Below are 16,927 nucleotides of genomic sequence, written 5' to 3'. Positions count from 1 at the left end.
GTCCTGCAGTAGGTATCACGTAACCCCATGTGACTCGTGAGGTTCATATACTCTCCTGGAATCCGGTTCGTAGACCCCATTGGGTAATCTAGCCAATAGACTAATATTATCACTTCTCTATGATGGCATTCTTCTTCCTCTCCGACTTTACGATATTATCCTTGCTAGTTTGATCTCTCGAATTAAGGTTTTCGATTGGATTGGTTATAAGTTTACCATACTCTAGGAAAAAGAATGCATGTTCATCTGGGAAAAAAAGATAGCACCAAAAAAAGGAAAGAGCGAGATGGTAGGAAAGAGCGAGATGGTGATTTTTGTAGTTCCCACGAAGCGAAGATCATTGGCTTGGCAAATAAAGCAGGTCACCTCTTTTTGGCATCCGCAACTCAATCCTTAGACCACATCGGATAATCCAACCAAATAGACTTCCCGTATCGATTTCATTTTTCCATTGGGAATCAGACTTTTTTAGACCACGACAGACAATAGCCCTATGACTCAGCACGTATACTATGCATAAGGTTATATGATGCATGAAAGAGTAATATAGATACCGAACACATAAATAATGCAGTACACGAGTAATAAAGGAGGGGTGAGTATTAGACACTCAAATAAGTGTTCCATTACGGAAAACTAGTATTTTGATGATATTTTTAAATATTAAAGTAAATATTACACAACAATAATATACCTAGTAAAATTGCACTAAGTGGAGTTTGAGGAGGATAGAATGTATGCATACCTTATCACTACCTCGTGGAGGTAGAGAGAATGTTTCCGAATGACCCTCAGTTCAAGTAAAAAAAACAATGAAGAACACATATAAGTTAGTTAGAAAAGCATTGTAAAGTCTACACGAAAGAAATAATAATAACAACAAAATAGTGTATAATCGAAACACAATAAGCAACATATGACAAAAACTATAAGGTTATGCCTAGTATTACGACAGACACCAACAAGCAAGACAATACTGTACACCTAGTCACGATCCAAAAATGGACGTTATTACACTTGTCTTATCCCACCAGACAAGTCAGCCTAAAATCCAAATGTAACGATAATCATGCAGAAATAAAATAAGAATGAAAGTTTAACAACATAACATAACACAAATAACATAATCAACTTAATTAAACCCTAAAAATCTAATTGTCACGTACACAAGCCTCTAATGTATTACAATAGATTTGAAAGAAAAACACAAGTCTCAAATGTTGTTGTCTCTAAAGTAGAACAAGATCATAAATATGAGAAGGAAAGTCCGCTAAGATGACAAACAACCACCTCACCAATCTCCACGGGAAGCCTCGGACAAGGAGATAAGAGAGAATATCACGAAGATCCAGGCTCGTAACCTACACAAATGTAGAAGCAAAAGGCGAGTACTAAATAACACGGTACTCAACAAGCAAACTCCTAAACATAAAGTCAAGTAATATAGAATACATGTACTCCTAACATCCAACCAAACCTCCACAACTACAACCTACAATAAACGAGCTCAACCTAAGAGTTCACAATTTACATAACATATAACTTAATAACAACACTCCAATAATTACAGATTAGCAACACACGAGATCAAGTTCATCAATCACAATTTTCATAGAAAGGCACTCATAAGTTCACAAATGATAAAAATATGCAATGCAATGAAATGTAATGCCAAGTGTAGTGATGCATGTCTAACTTACCGATGCACACCTGATGTCTCTCAGTATGGGATCCATGAAGGACTTATTAGTCCATGCATCCATTGCATGCCCTCGATAATAGAATTTGTTGCGGTGTGGGACACATCCTTTGAATTATAATATTCGCCGCGGCGTGTGACACGTCCCTTGAAATGGTACATCCTCTTTGACTTCTTATTCTTCCTCAGTTTACATAATACTTGTCATAAATAATGAGGATATAATCATTTCCATATCAATGCACAATTCACAACAACATAATCGTGATACAACATCCAGAATGAATCAATAAATCTTTCAAATCATTCTCAACACATCACACATCAATATATATAAATCATCACCTTTTATTACCTCTTTTTCATAATTAGGGTTATTCAATATGAACAAGTCAACCCATCACTAAGTCTTATTACTCCCCAACTTAAACAACAAGGAAATAACAAGGGCCGAGAAGTCTACTTTCCTCAAATAATTGAACAATCACTCGGGACTTGAGCCTTTCCCTTCGTTGAGCTTCCAAATCAATGCAATCTATTCAAATAAATAATCACAATAAGCTTTCAAAACTAAAAAAAAACCAATATCACTATATGTCTAGCGTAAAACAAAAACTCACCCAAATCTATAATCAAGTTTTTAATCTTGATGCCAATTAATATGTCAAAATTTATATTTTGCTAAATTTCAAGCCTAGGATTAAGCCTCAATTTCTCCAGATAACATAAATCTAATGGTATTCATATGATACAATACACATAATATTTAATTATCTATGCTCATATGTCAAAACTTGAATTATAATGTGATAACTACGAAAAATTCAAAACATCAGAGCCACAATGAGAAGCTAGTGGTGCCCATTTATGAGTTAACAATGTGCAAAATTTTTGCCCTTTTTGAAATTGATTCATTCTATTAATCATTAGCACATCATTAGCTTTTCATTCCATAATCACTGGCCATCATTTAATCATTAGTTAATAAAGAAATCAAACCTTATCCCCCAAACCCAAAAACTAAACGCTACAACACATTTATCAACTCTTCACTTTCAATTCCTTATCCAACTCTGTTATGATCCAAATTATCTTACCTTCCATTTCTGTATTAATATAGAATTACATTGCATTTAAGTGGTTAGATAAATAGACAACTGGCAATTAGTTAGACAGTTCAGTTCTAGATTTCTATTAGATGCAACAAATGAAAGTTGTTATAACTGTTTTCACGCCAAAAATCTTCAGCTTGTAGATTCAATATAAAACTTGTAAAGAGGGAGATTAAAGGCACTTTTTGAGAAATAAGAATTCAGAAGTTAGTTCCAGTTCCTTAGAACAATCAGTTTTACTTTCCAATTTCTCGTTGATTCTTTAAAACTTATATAATTAGTATCAAAGCTTACGCTCCTCTGATCTGTGAGATGGGTGATCACAGCACTAGGTTACAGGAAATGCATATGGAGATTGATAATTTGAAAGGATCCATGGAAGGGGTAGTTGGATCTGTCGCAGGATTGATCCAAATAGTTGATGCAAAAGTCACGAATGTTATGGATGAAATCAATAAGTTGATCGCAACAATGGCAGTGGGTAATAACAATCTAGGTAATGGGGCACGAGAGATACTAGTCGAGGATGAAGAGCAGGTTCTAGGAGATGAGAGGGTGTTCCTTGTACGAGATGATGGATATCAACTTCCTACCAGAAATTACCAAGTGAAATTTTCTAAGTTCGATGGAACTGGATTGAAGGAGCGGATTTACAAAAGTGAGCAATTGTTTGATGTCGATAATACTCCAACAACTACGAGGGTCAAGCTAGCATCATATAAGCTTGAAAGAAAAGCACTGAAATGGCATCAAACCTTGATGAAAAACAGAGTCACCCGTGAATGGCCAATATGGGGGAATATGTGAGGTGTTTGCATTCTAGATTTAGCACATAATTGTTTGAAAACACCATTAGGACTTCAAAGACTTGAGACATGTATCTTCTGTTCAAGATTATGTTGACACATTTGATGAATTGCTGACTAGGGTAGAACTAACTGATGAGTATGTAGTGAGTTATTTCATAAGAGGTTTAAAAACCAGAAATTGGATTGCATGTTAAGATCTTTGCCACAAGATCCCTACAAAGAGCCACAAGTTTAGCCCGAATTCAAGAAAAAATTATTTTTTTGAGCCACCAAAATCAAAAAAATTCATACCCTACCACCCTTCTTCATCTATTCCTAGAACTAGTTTTTGAACACCAACTCTGTCCCAACCTACTTCAAGCTATCTTGTACCAAAACCTACTCAACCAAAAGGACCACCACCAATCACCAAGAGTTTTAAACCAAGGTTCTAAAGTCCTAGTGAGATAGAGGAAAGAAGAGATAAGGGTCTATGCTTTAATTGTGATAAAAAGTTCAGTGCTAGCCATGTGTGTAAAAATAAGAGGAAATTATTCTCTTTGGAGTTAGAAGAACCTATTGAGTAGAAAGATGTGGGTGAATAATGCATGATGGACCATGTGGAGATGTTTTTTCATTGGTCTACTGCAGCTACTACAACTTTGGAAAATCTGAAAGTAGTTATAACTTCATCTCCTATGATGACTCTACCTGATTTCACTAAAGACTTTGTGGTGGAAACTGATGCTTCATAAGAGGGTATTGGTGTTGTTTTTCTCCAAGAGAATAGACCCATGGATTTCTTTAGCCGAGGGTTATCTGGCAGAAACTTAGCTAGGTCTGTCTATGGAAAAGGAACTGTTAGCCCTAGTGACTGCAGTGCAAGGTGGAGGCCTTATTTGCTAGGCAAACACTTTACTATTAAAACTGATCACCATAGTCTCAAGTTTTTACTTGAGCAGAGGATCACTACTCCAAGTCAGCAGAAGTAGTTAGTCAAGTATATGGGATATAGCTATGATATCAGTTATAAGAAAGGGAAGGAGAACATTGTAGTTGATGCCCTATCTAGGAAATACAATCCAACACAACTATGTAGCATTTCTGGGGTGCATGCTTCCTTACTGGATGAAGTTAAACTCACTTGGGAATAAGACCCTTTTATACAGAAGTTAATGTAGGACATACAAACTGCCACAAACCTTACTACAGATTACAAGGGGGTATTCTAAGTAGGAAATGGAAGATGATAGTGGGGCATAATGAAAAAGTTAGGAAACAATCTTATTCTATTTTACCATGGGAGTGTTGCAGGTGGTCACTCAGGGATAAATGCCACTTTACAAAGACTTAGACAAGATTTCTTTAAAAATAAAATGAAATAGGATGTCTATGCATTTGTTAGGGAGTGTGACATTTGTGAAAGGTGAAAAAATGACAATAAGTCACTACTGAGGATGTTGCAGCTCCTCTCAGTACCTGAGAGGGTATGGCAAGATATTTCTATGGACTTTATTGGGGGCCTTCCCAAAGTTGCAGGGAAAGAAGTTATCTTTGTGGTGGTTGATAGGCTTAGTAAAGAAGATCACTTCATGGCTTTTAAGCATCCCTACCCTGCTTTGGAGGTGGCACAACTTTTTATGGACACTTTTTTTCAGATTGCATGGTATGCCTAAGACTATTATTTCTAATAGGGATTTGGTCTTCACCAGTAAATTCTGGAAGAAATTATTCAGCTCACAGAAGGTGTCTCTCCTTACTTCTAGATCCTACCACCTTTGAACTAATGGTCAATCAAAGGTAGTGAACAGATGCCTTGAGTGTTATCAGAGATGTATGACCTTTGAGAAACCTCAATAATGGCCTCAATGGTTACCCTTTGCTGAATGATGGTATAATACTACCTACTATACCTCTACTCATCTCACTCCCTATGAGGTGGTTTATGGACATATACCCCTCCTTTATTACCCTATATTCCCTTTGATTCAAAATTGGACTGTGGATAGAGGTTTCCAAGCTAGGGAAGTTACCTTCAGGACTTTGAAGTTTTATTTGGAAAGGGCTCATTGCAGAATGAAGAATCAGGCTAACAGAAAAAGGACAGACAAGTCTTATGTAGTAGGGGACATGGTTTATGTCAAGTTGCAGCCATACATGCGATTATCCCTCAAGGACCACTCCTTTCAGAAACTCTCAGCTAAGTTTTGTGGACCATTCAAGGTTCTTGCTAGAGTTGGGGTTATTGCATACACCTTAGACTTACCTCCTGATAGCTCTATAGATAAATATGATGCTATAGAAGTCCTAAGAAGACAATCATCAAGGTCTCAAAATAAGGAGTTGCAAGCCAAGATTGTTGGGCTTCAATGGGAACTCAAGAAGATGCTTATTATGGAAGAAAATTCCAAGAACGAGTCCAAGAATTGTGGTGAAGAATGGACCAAGTGCTACACATATTTTATTATTCAAGTCCAAGTCCAAACGAAAGAATATTGGGCCCACATGTGGCTAAATTTCTGTCAGAAAAAGAAGCTTAAAATCCTCACCCAAAAAGGAGGAAAAGTGGTCCAAGTTTGAAACTTTTCCTTATTTGGATTTTTTCCTTATTTCCTTAAGGATGAATTTTTGATATTATTTTTATATGCTTTCCTAGTTTAAAGTTTTCTAGTTTAAAAGTTTCCTAGTTTAAGAGTTTTCCAGTTTAAAAAGTTTTCTAGTTTAAAGTTTTCTAGTCATTATTTCCATAAAAGTAGGATTTTAAATCTCATTCTATTTGTGATAGGTTTTTTCTATATATAGGGGTGAATTTTTTATTTTTTAGACAACGTGATGATTATTATTAATTGAGAGTTTCTCTTCTTTACACCTTTATGTTTGGCTACTTGAGATTTATCTTGCAACCTTATAAGAACAATTCTTAGGAGGTAGGATTAATTCTTTAACTTGACATCTTTGGTTCTTATTCGTGAATTAAAGAAGGTAATTAGTCTTATACAAATTATTGTCTCTAGATTCTTGGAAATATGGGTCTAGATCACTTTTGGTCTAAGTTCTTGAATTGGTTCTATTAGTATCATAAATTAGCTTTAATTCGCTAATTTTTGAATACTAAGATCAATTAGGGTTCTTAGCACTTTGTGTTGAAATTTGAGGATTTTATTCTCGAATTTCACATCTCTTTCAATTTCTATATTTAATCTTTATAACTTTGCTTCCACATTATTTTCTTGTTTATTCAGGTAGCCCGATTCTTATCAAGTGGTATCAGAGTAATTCTATCAAAGTTCCGGTCTTGATAATCTTGGGAGTTTCAAAAAAACCTTATCTTTGTTGTAGCAGCTTAAAAGTTAAGCTACATAACAAAAAAAGTTTTAAAAAACCAAGAAAAAAATGAACATTACCAAAAATAAATAAATAATCAATTGCTTGAGAATTAAGGTTTTTTTAAGAAACTCCGGATTTGTTTTGACTCTTGATTTTCTACCTCAAGAGGAAATCAAGAAGAAGGAAAATTTGACGTCTAATTCTATTACACAAATTGATCTTTTTCTTGTCTCATCAATCCCAATTTGTCTAGGTATTAATAAATTCTTTTCTTTCTACTTCTTACTTCTAAAAAGGTTGTTACTAATAGAGTTTATATATAAATCCTGAAAGATCCATCCAAATGTTGTAATTTGAGTGAAAAAAGAGGCAGGAGAGAGTGAGATTAGAGAGGGAAAAAATCCAGGTTGAGAGATATTTGTTTCTTTGATATTTTTTTTGAGATGTCTCAAACAGGTAAGAAAATTGATGTTGAAACTCAAAACAACATCAACTATGCTGAAGTATTGATCACATGATTGGAGAATATGAATGTTACTTTTGATGAATTGAGGAGGAAAAATATTTTTCATACAAGGTGTGGAATAAATGATAATATTTGCTCTATGATTATTGAAAGTTAAAGTGGTGCTAATGTGGTAAGTTATATGTGGTAGAGAAGTTGAAATTTACATACATAAAAAACGCTACTCCTTTTAAGCGGCAATGATTGAATGATTTTGATGAGCTTAAGGTGACTAAGCAATGCATGATTTCTTTCTCCATTGAGAGGTATTCTGATGATGTTCTTTGTGATGTAATTTCAATTCAAGATTGTCATATCATGTTTGGACGTCCATGGCAGTTCAATAGGAATGAAATTCATGATAGGAGAAAGAATAAAGCTTCTCTTGAGCTAAACAATAGAAAATATATACTTGCACCCTTAACTCCATCTCAAGTTTATGAAGATCAGAAATATGTGAAAGAAGCAATGAAAAATTTTGAGAGAGAAAAGAATGAGAGGAGTAAGGGAGTGCATATTGACATCCCAAGAGAGGAAAAAAGAGAGGATTTGTTGTGTGAAGAGAATGGAATGTCAAGTGAGGCAAAAAGTGAGAACAAGAGAAAAAAGAGAGAAGGTCATGAGCATAAAAAGGAGAGGGATGATCATGAGGTTCAGAGAGAAAAATAAAAGAATTTGAGTAAGGTTATTTCTTATTCTAACTCTAACATTCCTCTTCTTCTTCTAGTTTCGACTCTCTTGTAGGTAAAATTTGCATTGAAAAATAATCATTAGATGATACTAATCCTAAGCTTGTTGATACTACATATTCCATTGAGCAAGTGCATGTTCATGAGAACGATAAAGTTAAAGAGAATTCTTTTGGCCCTGTCAAAGATAAGACTAATGACATAAAGTTTAACAAGGAAATTGTGGATCTAACACCAATGAGCAAGGGAGAATGAGGTGATGTTATTCCTTTGCCAACTAAGACCAAATACGGTATGCATAGTTGGTTTGATCACATTCTTGGTATTCCTAAAATACTTAAGGTCTTTTTGGAGTTAATGAACTACACTCTTAATTCTTATGTTGGTGACTACATTAACTTTGAGGATGATGATATTTTGCTATATAATAAGTCATTGACTGTAATCGCTAAGTCCAATAAAAGCAATTCATTTATTTTTAAAATTGAGCATGACATAGTTGATTGTGGATTCTCACTTGCTAAAAAGAGGCATGATGTTTGTGGGAGGAAGTTTGCGAATGAGTTTGATGATTCTTCCTCTCTTGTTCAAGTGTTTTTGTGTGATAACTTATTGGAATATAATTCTTTATATGTGATGAGTCATAATTTTTAAGTGTCGATGATTGTGAGTTTAAAAGGGTTTTTGCTACTAGTGATTATGATGTACATGACTATGAGCACCTAAATGCTTATTTGAATAGATTGTATATAGAAGTGGCTGAATAGTTTTTATGTGGAAGAATCTTTGGGAGGTAAAATTGAGGATGCTTGGCTATATCATAAAAGTTTCCAATTTGATGAAAATTTTGTATTATCTTTGTCATACCCATTAAAGTACTTTATTGATAGAACTAAATTGAAGTTGCATATATCATTCGTAATGGCATCTAGAGGAGAATTTTGTCGTGCTTATATAAGTAGGAGAATTTTCTATTGGGATGATGATGTCCACATGCTTTATAAGAGAATATTTATACATGCTAGGATTAATTGAGTTAAGAGGACACATGATCACTACCTTGTTTTGTTCCTACCATTGATGCTTTCAATTAGTGAATGTTGTTTACTAATGCATGTCTTCTTGATTTTGCGAGATTCAAATTCGAGGATGATTTTTTTTCAAAAAGAGGGGAATGATAGCTCCATGGACAAGGATGATGTTATAAAATCCCTAAGAAAACAATCATCAAGGTCTCAAGACAAGGAATTGCAAGCCAAGATTGTTGAGCTTCAATAGGAACTCAAGAAGATGCTTATCATGGAAGAAAAGCCGAAGAACGAGTCCAAGAATTGTGGTGAAGAATGGACCAAGTGCTTCACATATTTAATGTTCAAGTCCAAGTCCAAATGGAAGAAGATTGGGCCCACATGGGGCTAAATTTCTGCCAGAAAAAGAGCTTAAAATCCTCACCCAAAAAGGAGGAAAAGTCACGTGCAAGTTTGGTCCAAGTTGGAAACTTTTCCTTATTCCCTTAGGAAATAATTTTTGGTATTATTTTTATATGCTTTCCTAGTTTAAAGTTTTCTAGTTTAAAAGTTTTCTAGTTTAAGAGTTTTTCAGTTTAAAGTTTTTCTAGTTATTATTTCCATAAAAGTAGGATTTAAATCCCATTCAATTTGGGATAGGTTTTTCCTATATATCGAGGTGAATTTTGTTATTTTTTAGACAACACGATGATTATTATTAATTGAGAGTTTCTTTTCTTTACACCTTTGTGTTTGGCTACTTGAGATTTATCTTACAACCTTATAAGAACAATTCTTAAAAGGTAGGATTAATTTTTTAACTTGATATCTTTGGTTCTTATTCGTGAATTAAAGAAGGTAATTAGTCTTATACTAATTATTGTCTCTAGTTTCTTGGAAATATGGATCTAGATCGCTTTTGGTCTAAGTTCTTGAATTGGTTCTATTAGTATCATAAATTAGCTTTAATTCGTTGATTTTTGAATACTAAGATCAATTAAGGTTCTTAGCACATCTTTTGAATTTGGGGATTTTCTTCTTCAATTCCGCATATCTTTCAATTCTTATCTTTAATCTATTTATTTTCGCTTCTGCATTAGTTTTATGTTTATTCAGATAACCCAATTCTTATCACCTTCTCAATCCAGAATCAGCCCTACATTCCATATCTCATAGCTCAAAAAGAGGCTAGGCCATCAATCTACTTCTATTCATCTACCTTTTGTCCATATTGACTCTGGTCATGGGGTTTTGAATTCTGAATTTATCCTAGATGAAATGATGGCTCCTAAACATGGCAAGGCACTAACTCAAGTTTTGGTCAAGTGGTTGAATGCTCCTGTCGAGGACAACACTTGGGAGGATTTGCAAGACTTTTAGTTGAAGTTTTCAGACTTTTAGACAGTTCAGTTCCAGATTTTCTGTAAAATGCAACAACTGAAAGTTGTTATAACTGTGTTTTCCCGCCGAAACTCTTTATCTTGTAGATTCAATATAAAGCTTGTAAATAAGGAAATTAAAGGCACTTCTTGAGAAATAAGATGTGAGAAGTTAGTTCCAGTTCCTAAGTCTCTTCAATTGAGTATTGTACAAGGAGCAGTTCCTTAGAACAACTAGTTTTACTTTTCAATTTCTCGTTGATTCTTTTAGAGTTGTATCAAACTCCATAAATATAATCATAGTAAAATGACCATCTACTCAAGAGTTGGCTATATAAAGATCAGAGAGATTACTATTTTTTTCTTACTTGAAACATGAAGTACGACTCCTCTCCCGTTTGTTTGCCCAGGTATGCTTCTGCCCTTCTTTCTCTTTTCTTTTCTAAATAAAATAATTATGTACTAAAAGTAATAAAGCCTACTAACTTATTTTAATAAATATGAATAAATGATATATGGTATTAAATAAATTATCAATTTATTCTGCCAATTAAATTAATTATCTAAAATTACCTATCAATTAAATAATCATAATTAAATGAATTATTCAAAGTTTGTATCTAAAATTTATGGGAAGGGTCTTTCATGAAAAAAAAAAAGTTCTGGTTCTCAAAATGACCTAACGGGTCATTACACCTACTACCCCAATACGGGACCTCCACTCCTTCCTATCTAGAGTTATGTTCTTAGTAATATGAAGCTACACCATGTCCTGTATGATCACCTCTCTCCAATACTTTTTTAGCTTACTTCTATTTCTCTGCTTGCCTCCTACAACCAGCCTCTCGTACCTCCTTACTGAGGCGCCAACACACCTTTTTTTCACATATCCAAAACAACTCAGTCTTGCTTTTCTCATCTTGTCCGTCATAGAGGCCACTCCCACTTACTCATGAATAACCTTATTCCTAATCTTGTCGCTCCTAATATGCCCACATACCCATATCAACTCTTGACTTGGCTAACTAATAAGCAGAAGACTAAATTCAAAAGCATAAGCTTTGAAAGATGAGCATGTAAATACTTTAGTACATTTCAAGTATCTGTATGAAAATAATTGAATATAATATAAAGTAAATGATTAAAATATAATCTAAAAAGATTAAACTAACTCCACTCTATCTAGGAAGCCTCTAATAACTATGAATAGATGTCAGGACAAATTCACTACTAACTCAAAAGAAACTACTAATACTGAAAGAAATAATTGTAAAAGAGTCATCCGAAAGAAAGAAGGCCCCACCAAAAGCTGAAAAATGTGATCTCAATGGAGTACATGTTGATAATCCTGAATACTTACATCTGTATCATAAAATGATGCAACGTCGAAAGATGTTAGTAAATAGAATGTACGGTATGCAATTCAACTGAATGAAATAATAACTGAACTGAAAGGAAACATTGATGATAATAACTTGACTGGAATGTAAAGTATGAATATAAAAATAAAATATGTAAAGCTTCACAACTGAGACAATGCAATATATATATAAAATTGAAATACTAACATAATTTCTTGGGGAGTTTCTCTAACCGACTACCATCATTATAAGCCTCGTGATGATATAATGTTCAGCTCACATTGCCAAAGTCATCATATACCTTGCCAGAGCATAGTATAACAATTTAACTTATGAATCCATCTAAAAAGTCTATATCAAGGACTGAGGTGAGTAGTCGTCCAAACCAAAGGCACGATCCTATCTACGCTGGTGGCACAAGTAATGGAGATGGAGTTATCTTAAATCATACCCAAATCCGTGCTCAATACTCTTTCCAAAATATGCACTATGCTTAATAACTTTAAGGGGTCCCACTTTAGGGAAAAACTGAAAATCTGATGCTTAGAGCCTTTGCTCAAAATACCTTCTTTAGACTGAACTGAACTAATATAACTTTCACTGACTGAACTTCTCTTCTAAAATTGATATGCTTTTTTTAGAAATAGACATTCTCTTTTCAAAATACAGTAATGCACTTGGATCACTCAAGTTCCCTTAAAACTCTTCTGTCATTAATAGCTTAGAAATACTTCTACTTTAACTAAAAACGATGCAAAATATATAGCAATGTAAAACCTTCAAATAACTCAAATAGGGTTCATGTGAAAAATAAGCATGAACAACAATCAAGAACTAGAATCACATAAAGAATCATAAGTTTAACGATAGGGATTCAAAATCAATAATAAAAAATAATAGAAATTCTAAATTCAAGAAACGATTGGGTTAAAATGCTAGGTTTAAATCTTACTGACTGAATTTAGATGTACGGCGTGAGGACGAACTTAGTCCAGCACTATGAGTAGTCTTACATACGTAGAAGAATTAGATTCTTAAGAAACTTGAAGAACACGCTTGAACCCTAGCCTTTCTCCTCTTCACTCCAAGTCTTGAGAATGATTATGAGAGGGAAATGGTCGAATGACACTATTAAGGGACTTAATTGTATCCCAAAATGTCAAGGTTTGGACTTAAACAGGGTAAAAAAAATCAAAATAACACCCATTAAAATTTGACTGAGGCCATCTATGGTTCGATCTACGGACCATAGAAACTTCTATGGACCATAGAAGACCTTCGGTAGAAAGTGCCTTCGAAATCTGGGGGGTGGGGGTTTCAGCAGTTGGGTTCTATGGACCTTTCTAGGGGTTGTGAAACCAAATATGGACTGTCCTGCCAATCGCAGAAAAAATACTGAGTATGGATTCTCTGAAATTGGGTCTACATGACCTTCTATGGTCCGTAGACCTTTTTATGGGCCGTAAGGTTCGTCATGAAAAGATACTAAGAAAGAGATTTCACTACTTCACTCCACGTGCCCATCTATGGTCTGTAAATACTTTTACTGGCAGTAGAATGGTCTTTGAAAGTTAGACCAAAAATCCACTTTTAGGAGTCTGATTCCATGAGCCCATCTACGTTTCATGAAAACTTGTACGGGCCGTAAATGGTGTCCTTAACATCAGACTTCAATATAAATTTCAAGTCTAATTTGGAATTTTCTGATCTAATGTGAGTTAGAATATGTAAAAACATGTCCCCATCATTAGGATTAGGCTAATGGGGAAGGATTTCGGACAAAAAAACTTCGGGTAGTAACTTCGAAAAAATTTAGCCTAGCCAGACTTGGATGAATTCTAAATCAGGTGAAGTATAGGGTGATCAAGTGAATGATGGGAGATCAAATCTTTAATTTGATGGAATAGGCTAGTAGCTAGGACGATACAGATCATTTATGGCTTTGTAGAATCGCATTCGGGCGAGTAAAACTCTCAGAATCGAAGTTGGCGTGAAGAGTATATTTTATTACGTCTTGGGAAGAGGGTATGTTGTAAAAATGGAGACTTAGAGACTCTTTATGAGCTCTTAGTCTCCGCTTATCCTGCTAGAGCAGGATTACTGCCGCCAGAGCGGGGCTGCCAGAGCGGGATTGTCGTGCCAAAGCGGGACAGTCGTGAGACTTAAGTCGTGAAAACCCCCAGAATGGTCTTTTTTCTGCAAAAACAGTTTCTAGAATGACAGGAGGCGGCCTAGGCGGTTTTTATTGTTTTTGCATGGATTTCTATGCTTAAGATAAGAATTTTACTTTCTAAATTCATCCTTTGATTCCTAGAACATAGAAATTATGGTTGGTAATCATTGGGGGAGGGTTTGAATTGAAAACTAAAGGAGGGAAATAGACCTAGGGTGAGGTTAGGATCATGGGTTTGGCCTAGGGTGCGAATTGTATTATATTCAATGATAGTTAAGCCATTGTGTTGATCCTTTATATGTATTTACTATTTTCTAGACCAAGAATGAGAAGAACGAACTCGGAAAGGGAAAGCTCTTGCATTTTAAGGTTGTTGAAGCTTGAAATTGAGGTAGGTGATTGTCTAGTTTCCCATATGTGTTTCATATACCTGTTAAATTGCTTCATGATATGCATGTGTGTATATGAATAGGAAAACATGCTAGATTATGTATGAAATGATCACTTGTTGGCTTGTTTTTGTGATGAACCTGTTCTTCGTGATATAAATGTTATAAATACTGAATGTATTTGTGATTGTGGTATGCTTGAATCAAGTGTCACATTCCGACACATATTTGAATAGGGTGTCACATTTCGACACATATTTGGATCGGGTGTCACATTTTGATATATATTTGGATCGAATGTCACGTTCCGACACATAATTGATTATTTGTAGGTCCCTTGAGAAGACCCTTATGTGAAGTTATAGCATGTGGAAGATATTGAGTTGGGATATTGCTAATTATGGTTGAATTTGAGACTAGTTACCTTATTCTGTATATGTATATGCATGTTGTATGGAATTTACTTGTCTATGATCCGCTTACTGGCTAACCGCGTGATCCTACCAGTACACCATTATTTTTGTGTACTGATACTGCTCTTGCTTTGCCTTTTATTGAGTATAGAGCATATTCAGCCGGCTGCAGAAAGACCTCATCTAGAGGAGTAAAAGCTTGTTCGATGTCCAAGGGTGAGCTATTCTGTCATGCTGCCGTTGACTTCCTCATTAGTCTCAGTCCTTCTTTCGGGATTCAGATGTTCAGATATTATTTAGTATTCTGGCTTCTTTTGGGAGGTTCCCCTTTTTCTTACATTGACATTTGGTTAGAGTTTTGGTAAGGACGACTTTCAATTTTTAGGATGTGTTTACTTCTGCATATTTTGGGTTGATAACTAGGTATTTCCCGAGTTTATGGGAACTCAACATTTATTCTTGATTTAAACCTGCTTCTGCATCTTTAAGCTTTTTGTATACTTTGCGATTATTGTTGTTGGACTGTTTAGAATGGTTCTCCCACCAGAGAGTTAGAGTGGGTGCCATTCACGGCGGGTCGGGGTCGTGACAGAATATTTTGGGGTGTTACAAATTGCCTTGGCATGAATTCAAATTTATTCTCAAAAATGGACACCCCTCTCCTTACCCTCACCTCCATCACTCTCTCCCAAATCTTCATAGTGTAACTTATCAATTTGATACACATGTAATTGTCATAGTTTTGAAAATCACCCTTGTTCATGTTTAATGGAATAATTGTACTCTGGTTCCATTCGTCGGACTTTTTTATCGTTTTAAAACTGTAGATATTATACAAAAAAAAAATCAACTGGATAATAATATTTTTTCCCGTCTAAAACTTTCTTTATGTTATAAAATGTATGTCCACATAATATATTATGTGTTGAAAAATAAATGTACACATAATATATTTTATATTGTAAAATAGGTGTACATACAATATATTTTGTTTATAGAATAAATATCCACACAGTATATATATATATATATATATATATATATATGTTCTTGTAACAATGAAAGAAGCAAGAACAAGTAGAGGTGTCCAAAAATCAAACAGACCAATAAATCAAACTGAAAAAATATTATTGGGTTATTGCTATTGGGTTATTAGGTTAAAGAGTTTTTAATGGTTTTATAAAAAAAATTATTGGGTTATTAGTTCGATATTGATTTTTAATATTGGGTTATTGGGTAAATCGATAACCCATTAAGACAATAGTAATTTACTACCTTACCCCTAAATAAATATTAAGTATTAATATCAATACCTTATTGGTGAGATCTCTGTCTCCAGAGAAGGTATGAGGGTTTTCTAAAAGTCTCCTCTCATTACTTATGGATAAAGCTCTTAAGCTTAAACTTTTACGAACTGAAAGATCTTCCCATTCTAAATAAGAATGAGAGTCTTTCAACTAGATGTGCTCCTTTGGCTGGGTTTGAGAGAGAGAGCGTGAGATAGTTGGTCTAATAACTAGTCCAATTTCCTTGTATCTGAAAGCGATGACAGGATGTTAGGTCTAGTAAGGAGACTTTTTGGATAATTTACTTTCACGAATAGACTGTTAGGCTAAGAAGAATAGGTTGGGATTAATCCCACCTTTGAAAGAGTGGTTTTGCTCTGTCAATACAGCTTATCGAGTTATCAAGCTGAACTGCCTTCTGTAAGGAGCTTGAATTGTTCGTTTACTTTAAGTCTTATTACCGACGCGAGGAGCCAACCGACTCCGTCGATAAGAGCTCTTGGGAGTCATCAGCCTGTTATCCCCGACGTACCTTTGATCTGTTGAGCGAGAGCCCTTCCAGACGGGACTCCTGGATCACTATGTCCGACTTTCATCTCTGTTCGACCAGTCGATCTCACAGTCAGGCAGGCTTATACCATTACGCTCACGAGCAGAATTTTAGTTTGAGCCTACCTTTGCACACCTCCGTTACTCTTTAGTATTTTATCATGGTGACGAATCCTAAGTTTTTATGGATTCCTTCTTTATTACCGGGGTCGACCCCTAAGCCATAATGTCTCAAAACGAGGAGCGGAAA

The 16,927-nt window shown here is 34.8% G+C and overlaps 1 long non-coding RNA gene across 1 annotated transcript; it reads right to left on the bottom strand.

The window, feature by feature from the left end:
* Positions 1 to 1,117: 1,117 nt before the first annotated feature.
* On the bottom strand, positions 1,118 to 6,009 carry LOC129892270 (uncharacterized). The gene is made up of 3 exons (XR_008767290.1): positions 5,633 to 6,009; positions 1,701 to 2,234; positions 1,118 to 1,361 (listed from the first exon to the last, which is right to left on the bottom strand). It is a non-coding gene; the product is annotated as an uncharacterized LOC129892270 (long non-coding RNA).
* Positions 6,010 to 16,927: the final 10,918 nt, after the last annotated feature.

This window comes from Solanum dulcamara, chromosome 6 (assembly GCF_947179165.1).
Source record: "Solanum dulcamara chromosome 6, daSolDulc1.2, whole genome shotgun sequence".
In the NCBI taxonomy this organism is placed as follows: Eukaryota; Viridiplantae; Streptophyta; class Magnoliopsida; order Solanales; family Solanaceae; genus Solanum; species Solanum dulcamara.
Note: the sequence above shows the minus strand (reverse complement) of the source record. Positions and strands in the feature narration are given on the sequence as shown.